This window comes from Giraffa tippelskirchi, chromosome 8 (assembly GCF_054371585.1).
Source record: "Giraffa tippelskirchi isolate mGirTip1 chromosome 8, T2T-mGirTip1v1.2.pri, whole genome shotgun sequence".
Taxonomy (NCBI): domain Eukaryota; kingdom Metazoa; phylum Chordata; class Mammalia; order Artiodactyla; family Giraffidae; genus Giraffa; species Giraffa tippelskirchi.
This window is the reverse complement of record NC_137282.1, coordinates 29,778,256-29,788,135: the sequence shown is the minus strand read 5'-3', so window position 1 is coordinate 29,788,135 and position 9,880 is coordinate 29,778,256. Positions and strand designations below refer to the sequence as shown.

The window sequence follows — 9,880 nt, the reverse complement described above, 5'->3', positions numbered from 1 at the left end:
TCATGGAGCACAGTTTCAGAAGCTGATTGCTTAATTTCCCAAAGATACGCTTCAATTTTCATACTCAAGCAAACTGTTCAGAAGCTGAAGTTGGTCCCCAGCCTCCCTGACCCCCTGTGCTCCAAGGCCTGTAGCCCTCAGTGTTTCCTGCCATCCACATGGTGCTGTCCCCAGCCCGATTTTTCCAAATAATACCCATCACTGCCTCGGAGACCTCGGAGGAGGACTTTTCATTAACACATACCTGTTCTTGATTCTTTCTGTACAAAATGCGGAGGACATGCAGAAGGCTTTGGGTCGGTGGAAAGAGGGAATGAAAAAGATGAAAGAGTTTTAAGTAATGATCCAGTCTAGAAGAAACCTGGGGAAGTTCACAATCCCACAATATGCTTATTTAGAGTATTCACTGCGCTACAGGCTTTCTCATCATTTCTGTTCTATAAATCAATCTGAAATCTCAATTACCATTCACTCACTCACTCAGCCATTACTGAGGCTGTGCAGGGCCTCCAAGTCTGAGGACAGAATGTGTGTATGTGATTGTATGAACATCACAGATCATCATGGGTTTCAGCTATTGTTACATTAGTGGACCTGCAGACTTAGAAAGTCATCTTCCAGCAGGCGGGGTTGGCAGGTTCCCCTGGAAGGTGGACAGTTCATTATACAGGTCTTGAGGGTCTATCTGGTGAACCCCTCATGTGGAAAACTGGACCTGAGTGGCAGAGGGTGTGGAGAGTGGGGCCTTCCTCAGGGTCAAGGAGGACACAGCTCCTGGGTGACCTGAATTTAGGTGGCACCCATCATACGAGGACGGCCCCAGTGGCTGTGGAGTTGCACTATCCTAGGGAGTAAGGCTATCATCATGGCAGGATCAGAATCTGTCTTTGGGGGATTTCACCGGTGGTCCGGTGGCTAAGACTCCAAAGTCCCAATGCAGAGGGCATGCGTTCGATCCCTGGTCAGGGAACTAAGATTCCCCGTGCCACATGGTGTGGCCAAAAATAAATAACAATAAAAAATTTTTAAGAAAAGAAGGGGAAAAAAAAAAAAAGAAAAAGAAAAGAAGGGGACTTCCCTGGTGGCCCAATGGTTAAGAATCCACCTTCCAATGCCAGGGGTCATGGGTTCAACCCCTGGCTGGGGAACTAAAGTCCCACATGCCTTGGTGTGTGGCCAAAAATTAAAGAAAAAAAGAAAAGCACTGATATGAGACTTCCCTGGTGGTGCAGTGGTTAAGACTCCTGGAGGAGCTAAGAGCCCACATGCTTCACGGCCAAAAAACCAAAACATAAAACACAAACAACACTGAAACAAATTCAATAAAGATTTTTTTAAAAAATAGTTCACATAAAAAAAAAACTTTAATAAAATGTTTAAAAAAAGAAATCCGTCTTTGGGAAATCTGACTTTTGCATACCGCTGATATTTCCTGGAGTATTTTTTTTTTCCCACTGTCCCTTGTCAACACACTTTGGAAAATGCCAACTTGTCTCCCTTGTACTAAGAGTCACAAGAAAGGGAACTTCTGTGTGTGCTCAGGGAGGACTTTTCTTCTGGGAGGTTGGAGGGGCTCACCCCTGGGCACAGTAAGAATGAGCAGAAGAATCAAAGCCACATGACCACAAGGGCATTTTTTTACCTTTCTCTGCACAAACATATTCTTCTGCTGCTTTCTCGTCTTCTTTTCTGCCTTCTCCTTCTTTTTTGATCTCCCCCCTCCCTCCCATCACCCCTTTCTAACTTCCCTGGTGGCTCAGTGGTGAAGAATCTGCCTGCCAATGCAGGAGATGTGGGTTCTATTGCTGGATCAGAAAGATCCCCTGGAGGAGGAAATGGCAACCCACTCCAGTATTCTTGCCTTGAGAATTCCATGGACAGAGGAGCCTGGTGGGATACAGTCCATGAGGTCTCAAAGAGTGTCTCAAAGAGGTCTCAAAGAGTCGCTCAGGTACAACTGAGCGACTAAACACCACCCCACCCCACCCCACCCCATTCTAACCCACAGCTCAGTGACCAGCTGAGAAACAGCCAGACTTCTTGAGACTCCATCAAGAAATGATGCAAATCAAAAAGCCAGGCCTTGTCCCCGGGGGCTGCCCCCAAAGGGAATCACCCACTGACCGTTTGTAAAGGGAGCCATCACTATTGATTTGACTGTAGCCCTTCCTGAATTTTTACACTTCAGTGGGAGAATAATATCACCCTTTGATTTAATTATAGGGGAGCTTTGTTCTTTCCATGCAAGAAACCCTTTGCGATAGGGCCCAGTGAGAAAATACAGAGATGGTTCTGAGCGGCCCTGATAACTAGATCCGGGAGCCACGTTGAAAGGCAGTGTCTCCGGCTTTTAATTCCTTTCAATACGATTCCTGTGTTACTGTATTTCCCTTGTGTTTTTGGAAATGAATTTTTCACGGGTGATTGGGTTTTTTTGTGCTCTCCCTCCTGACAGGAAAGATTTGGATCTTTGTCTGTACAATAACCATACAGCACACCCGAGCCTGAAGCCAATCGATGCAAAGATATACCCAACCCTGGACCAGTGGTTCGCCAGACGGGCAGAACGCCCGCCGCCAATTGGACCGGTGCTGAGGGTGAGTGGCCGAGACAAATCAAACTCAGGTCCAGAGTCCAGTGTCAGTGTTGGAAACAAACGGTTGGGATTTCGGGGGAAAAAAAAAAAAATCAATCATGTGTGAGTTAGGGTAGCTCAACAATCCTCATTATCGGTTTATTGACTTTTATTTTTAGACTTTTAAAGTCTTCCCATTAGTTCGCCCCTCGGGGCACACGGATGGTGGCTATAAAGTTACACAATCAGCAAGCTGACAACAGCCAAAAAGAGAGAGCCAGCTCCCGAAATTGTTCCAAACCGATTGCACCGTCCCTTCCTCATGGCTCAAATCCAAAGTAAATACGCAGATTCTTTGCTCTCGATCTCCAAAGAATACACATCAGACACGGGAGGCTGGCGGGACCACTGAAGTTTGGGACTGGAACCAAGCCTACAAGACAGCAACAAGGAGATCTAAGCTCTCCTCCAAAAGGTGCCGGCTGACTGTTGAGGGCTCAGAGCTGGGGTCCTCGGCCAGGGAACCAGAGAATGGAGGCCAGAGGTGGGATCAGAGGCCCTGGAATGGGTCCCGAACCTACCAGCTATGCAATCTGAGAAAAAAAAAGCGAAGACTGGGGAGGTGGAGGGTGACTGGCCCGTCATCCACAGCACTTCTATTGGGTCCAAATGCATGCTAGGACTCATGGTAGGCACAGCGGATACACCCGTCAATGATCGAGACAGAAGCCCTGCTTCCTTGGTCGTGTTGGTGATAGGATGAGCAGATACAGTGTGACAATCACGTAGGAGGAGAAATGCAGGAGACCGAGACCGCAGCACCGACTGAGGGGTCGGGACAGGCCTCCAGGGGCAAAGTTTCCAGGCTGACGCCTAAGGGCAGGATGGGGCGGCCGGACGGTCAGCAGGAAAAGTGCTGCAGCCGCAGAGGAGGGGACCGGTCCCGAACCTGCAATCCCGTTGGCAGAAAGATGTCCCCTCATCAGGGCCGCCTCCTCCAAGAGCCTATTTAAAATTTTGTCCACACACACATTTTCTAATCCTCTTCCTGCTTCACTTTTCTCTGGAGAGTTTATCACCATCTGCTATACCTCGTATTTTCTTTTTTGCTTGATTGCCTTTCTCCCCTACTAGCTCTGTGAGAGCAGGAATTTTTTATTTATTTTTGCACAACTCTTTGCACAATAGTGCAATTGCTTCATGGATGGCAGATATTATTATTGTCATTATGTTCCCAGTCACTCAGTCGTATCCAACTCTTGTGACCCATGGACTCTAGCCTGCCAGGCTTCTCTGTCCATGGGATTTCCTAGGGAAGAATACTGGAGTGGGTTGCCATTTTCCTCCTCCAGGGGATCTTTCCAACCCAGGGATGGAACCCGAGTCTCCTGTATCTCCTGCACTGCAGGTAGATTCTTTACCCGCTGAGCCTCAGGGAAGTCTCATAACCAAAATAAGCAGCTTTAACCAAAATAAGTAGCTTTAACTCTAACCCACTTTATAAATACAAGACTACATTAAACACTTGGAGACAGACACACAGCCAGGGTGTAGTATCTAAGCTTCAAAGATGGGTCACTGATGGGCTAAAATTTCTAGCATCCATGCCTGTGGATAGTTTTATCCTCTTGAATCTGGTTCGGCCTTGTGACTTCCTTATAACCAACGTGGCACTGAGTGAGTTCCAAGGCTAAGTCAGAGGAACCTCGCGCCATCAACCACTCGCTGGACAGCATGCTCTCGAGGAAGACACTGCCAGAAAGAAAGTCTACTAACCTGAGATCAGGCTCCCCTGGTAGCTCACCTGCCTGCCAATGCAGAAGACTCAGGTTCAATCCCGGGGCTGGGAAGATCCCCTGGAGAAGGAAATGGTAACTCACTCCAGGATTCTTGCCTGGAGAATCGCATGGACAGAGGAGACTGGTGGGCTCCAAAGGAGCCTGAGGTTGCAAAGAGTTGGACACGACTGAGAGACTAACACCAATCTATAATTTGTCAATTCATGTTGACGAATGCACATCCTGTTAAGCAGTACAATTTCTCTCTTGGATGAGTTTGTTCATAGGCACACTCTTGTATTCCTAGAAATCCTTAGGAATAGCCTGCTACATTCTGGACAAAGGTTTCATCCCTTAGAATCCATTTCTTACTCTTCAATGTGTACATAACTCCAAAGAACAAAATGGCAATAATTTGTTTCTATCATTTCCTTTACCCAGAGCCACTCCTTCTGAAGTCTGTAAAGGTTCTTCATGTTAAATGAGAATCTGGCAAGTTCTTAATTTTTTTTATTTTCCTTTTAAAGGGCTTGTGGCTGAAATTATTGAAAGAACTTTATCTCTGATAATAGATGGGGTCTTGCATTGACTTAATAAGGAAAGAAAGTAAGGAACAGAAGGAGGTTAACTATGTGTGAATTTATAGATGCTTTGGTGTCTGGGGTCCATGTGAATAATATATTACCTCACTGTAAATATTAACTCTGCTAGAGTCTAGGTCGTTAAACACAAATTACCAGGAGCTCCAGGGAATGACTGAATGCTCTGTTCTTAATGACCTTTTTAACACCAGCTCCAGGTACGAAGGATCCTGCAGGGAATTCCTGGATTGTGTAGCCCTTAAGATGCTGGCTTCCGGTGTGTAGTGGTTTGTAAAGGAGCAAAGAAAAGGTGCCTTTTCCACAGAAAATAAAAGCGACAACACTGGGAATGTATCCTTTGAGAACAATGACAGTAATTGCTTTTGGCCTGGAGACTCCAAGCTTTTAAATATTCAGTCACTTTTTTTAAGGTAATAAAAGTAGAACCTTTGACCAAGATCATTAGTAAAGGTACTGCACTTTACGTGTGTCCTTTTCGCTGTGAGTTCGGACTCAGCGGGTCTGTTCTCTGCTGGCCTTCCAGCAAAATCCGCAGCATTCTGGACTTCTGTCTGATCCCTCATTCTGGACTTCTGTCACAACAGGCACTCAGAAAACCAGAAGTAATGGTTTCCACCAAGAGGGGAGATGGGGGCGGATGCGATGAATCGGGAGAGTGGGATTGACCACACACACACTACTATGTGTAAAATAAACAACTAATGACACCCAGGGGGCTCTACTCAGTGCTCTGTGGTGACCTGAGTGGGCAGGAAATCCAAAAAAAGACTGGATGTATGTAAACGTATAACTGATTCACCTTGCTGAACCGCAGAAAATAACACGACACTGTAAAACAACTATGCTTCGTCGCTTCAGTTGCGTCCGACTCCCTGAGACCCTATGGACCGTGGCCCGCCAGGCTCCTCTGTCCATGGGCTTCTCCAGGCAAGAATACTGGAGTGGGTTGCCATTATACTGCAATAAATTTTTTTAAAACAAACAACCTCCCCTTGGCACCTCTGCTCTTGTCCTGCAGCTCCAGAGGAGAGCCTTGAGTGAATTCTAAAAGGATTTCAGGTAGTAGTTTAGGAAAATAGACTCTGGGAACTTGGTGCCCTATAAAATGCCCACTTTTTTCCTCAGAGGCAGAGAAAAATGCAAATCTGGGTCCTCAGGAGACTAGGAGTGTGTCATTCAGTTGACTAGTCATCAATTATGACTGAGCACCTACAATTAAGTGCCAGCTAGCGGGTGAGCACTGGCAATTCAGCTGTGAATAAACAGTCTCCGAATGTAACCTGGGGGTGTGGGGACACACGGGGAAAGGGTTGGGTCATGAGTTATAATTTCAAGGGACACCGTTTTGTGTGGGTTGTTGCAGGACATTTCCTCCCACCTCCTTCATTTGCTCTGTGACCCGTTTCCTGATCAGGCTGTTACTTGGCGCACTGCCTCGCCCAGCTACCCTGCTGTCGGCATCTGCAGGTTCTGCGATCGGTGAGGCCACAGAAAGCCTTTTCTCTCTAACGTGCCCCATCCAGGCAGCCACTCTCTGTGTTAGTTCCTGAGAAGGACTCCCCACGATCCCCACATGGTGGTGGTCACCTCACTTTCCCACGTGTCCCCGTGCTGCCTGGGTGACAGCAGGACCATCTCCAGGAGAGGCTGTGACCGGGAGAGAAAGACTAATCTCCTTGCCAACCCCGAATCTCTGCAAGGTGCCCAGACCCTATGCTTTTGTGTACGTCATCCTTTACGTTCACCCAAGCTCATGATGGAGGTATGAGTACTCTCATTTTACAAATGAGAATTTGAGAGATTCTAAACTTTCCCAAGATCTCATCATTAAAAGGGCTTCCTTGGTGGCTCAGACAGTAAAGAATCTGCTGCAATACGGGAGACCTGGGTTTGATCCCTGGGTTCAGAAGATCCCATGGAGGAGGGCATGGCAACCCGCTCCAGTATTCTTGCCTGGAGAATCCCAGGGACAGAGGAGCCTGGCAGGCTACAGTCCATGGGGTCACAAAGAGTTGGACATAACTGAGCAACTAAGCACAGCACAGCAACATTAAGAAGTTGCAGAGCCAAGACTCAAAACCAAGTCTATTTAATTCAGCAGACCAACCTTAACCTAGGATGATCTCTGATGTCAGTAGAAATCTAAATGGAATTAAAGACATTATGCATTTTCCTTTTTCTACAAGTATGTGAGCAGTCTTCCTATTATTTCACCCACCTAGATGACACTCCCAGGAAGAGAGATGGAGGAAGGGCTGACTTTGGGGTCAGAAGAGAGGGAGTCATGTAAGGTAGGTAATTGCATTCTTCACCGTGGTAACGAGCTTGCCTGGACATATCATTTGCCAGGAATTGAGTGTTACACACACTCTCATATTAATATGCCCAGGGGGTCACACAGAACATTAGTGTAGTCTTCACTGCTGGGTGGGTTGTCTTTGAAACTTTTCCCCCAAAGTGACCTCACTGTTGTTGTTTACTTGCTCAGTTGTGTCCAACTCTGAGACCCCAAGGACTGTAGCCCACCCCACTCCTCTGTCCATGGGATTCTTCAGGAAAGAATATACTGCAGTGGGTTGCCACTTTCTACTTCAGGGGATCTTCCTGACCCAGGCATAGAAGCCCAGTCTCCCGCAAGTCCGCTGCATTGCTGGCAGATTATTTACCATGAGCCACCAGGGAAGCCCAAGTGACCTCTGGCAAAATCATTAAAATCAATGTAGACATCCTACCTTGGGTCCTTGTCCTTCTAGCTCTGGGAAAGAGGAATAACCAAAATTTACTGATCCAAATCCTGATCACCTGGGAAGGAAAAAGAAAAGCAGCTTGTTTTTATTATGTAACACTCCTGGCTAATGAAAAAGGAATCTTTGACTTCGGGGAAAATAAATTGAATGGGAGGGGACAGTGTTTTAAGTAAACCTGGCAGTTTAAACACAACCCTCCACTCCCTCTAGTCTTTCTTTAGAACAAACTGGGTTTCATTTTCCCGGATATTTGAGGAGAGTCGGACCAGGTAAGTGTAAGTCATTGACAAATGTTATTGTCTCATGTATAAAAGTTGAACAAAATAAAAGTATAATCTGCAAGTGAACCCAAGTCCCTAGATATTGGCTGCTGATGACAGTCACAATTTAGTTTTGGTTTCAAAACTCACAGTGGCGTTAATTCTCTCCAAAGCTTCAGTCCCACCTAGGACTTTTTCTCAAGCTTCTGTATAGAAATTACTGAGCACAGTATTACCCCCAACACTCGCGGGTGAGCATCCTGGGAACTAACCTGACGACGACTTACCCCTGGGCGAGGAGTGAAAACTCTGGGTTCTGACTTCTTAAGAATGATGGAAATTTGAACCTTGGCAGCCCCTCCCAGATTTTATCTTGCCTGCACTCAGCAAGATAGTAATCACAGTTTCAGCTGAAAATGCAGCTTGAAGGAATGAATGGAGGCTGGGAAAGAGACACAGCACACTGGCTGCAAAGCCACCCCAAGCCCTCTGTTGCTCAAAGGAATTCCCACTGTCTGTTGTCTCCTGTACTCGCTCGCCCTCATGGCCTCCCAGCCTCCCAGCCTCTCTGGATGCCCCATGTGGGGGCCTGACCTGACATGGCCTGATTCCTTGTCTCCTTGTTGTTGTTCAGCCACGCAGTCGGGTCCGACTCTTTTCGACCCCATGGACTGCAGAACATCGGGCCTCCCTGACCCTCACCATCTCCCAGAGTTTGCCCAGGTTCATGTCCATTGCATCAGTGATGCCATCCAGCCATCTCATCCTTGTCTCCTACTTGGCATATTAACAAGTTTCCATATCTTAAAAGTCTAAATCTGCTGCAAATAGCCTGGCTCTCTGGCTTAAGCCCAAGAAAGCCTCTCACCCACCTACACACGTGCTCAGTGACATAAGTGTGTCCGACTTTCAGAGAGGGAAGGACAAGTAGTTAGTTGGAAGCCTGCATAAATCACTCTCTCCCAATACAACAGAGGTCAAGAGCCAAGAGTATTTAGCCCCTTTCAGCAGTTTGCATCTCAATGAAAGTAGTTACCATTTTCATCAATACTGAGTACTATTTCCCAAGTGCTCCTCAGTAGCAATGGCATTATATTAAATCTGCCCAGGACTTTTGGCAACACAGAGGATGTGAAATTTCTGGTCTCAATGAGCATATAATAAAAAGCAAGGCATGGTAGTTAATAGCAACTATTTATGGAGTGTCTCCCTAGTGTCAGCGTTTACCACAAAGTTTGTCTGTGTGGTTAGCTGCTCAGTTGTGTCCAACTCTCTGTGACCCCACCGACTGCAGCCCACCGGGCTCCTCTGTCCATGGAATTTTCCAGGCACGAATACTGGAGTGATGATTCAGGGAACTCAGACCAGGGCTCAGTAACAACTTAGAGGGGTGGGATGGGGAGGGAGGTGGGACAGATGTTCAAGTGGGAGGAGATATAGGTCAACCTACAGCTGATTCATGTTGGTGTTTGGTAGAAACCAACACAATACCATAAAGCAATTATCTTTCAATTAAAAATAAATAAATTAAAACACATTTACACACACACAAAGAATACTGGAGTGGGTTGCCATTTCCTTCTCCAGGGTGCCTTCTGAACCCAGGGATCAAACCTACGTCTATTGCCTTGCTCCTGCATTGTAGGCAGATTCTTTATTGCTCAGCCACCAGGATGTGTGTAAGAGAAATTAACTCAAGGCTCACAAAAAAAAGAAGATTGTCTCAGGAAAGCGCGCCTCGTGGTGTAAAAAGGCTGCTGCACTGAGCCACTCTCACCCTGCAGGCCTTGAAACTTCATGTATTTATGTCTTTTGTTACCATCATAATTGGAAGGAGCCAGGCCGCTGCCTGCCATCATTCTCCCCTTTTCAGAACCGCCATGGGAGGTACAGTGACGCTCAAGGTCATGGGCCCAAG

At 46.7% G+C, this 9,880-nt stretch overlaps 2 long non-coding RNA genes across 2 annotated transcripts; one reads left to right on the top strand and one right to left on the bottom strand.

The window, feature by feature from the left end:
* Positions 1 to 3,672: 3,672 nt before the first annotated feature.
* Positions 3,673 to 9,879, bottom strand: LOC145518150 (uncharacterized). The gene is made up of 3 exons (XR_014062656.1): positions 9,740 to 9,879; positions 6,947 to 7,757; positions 3,673 to 5,862 (listed from the first exon to the last, which is right to left on the bottom strand). It is a non-coding gene; the product is annotated as an uncharacterized LOC145518150 (long non-coding RNA).
* LOC145518152 (uncharacterized) lies at positions 6,201 to 7,686 on the top strand. Its single transcript, XR_014062658.1, has 3 exons — positions 6,201 to 6,717; positions 7,178 to 7,246; positions 7,444 to 7,686. It is a non-coding gene; the product is annotated as an uncharacterized LOC145518152 (long non-coding RNA).
* Position 9,880: the final 1 nt, after the last annotated feature.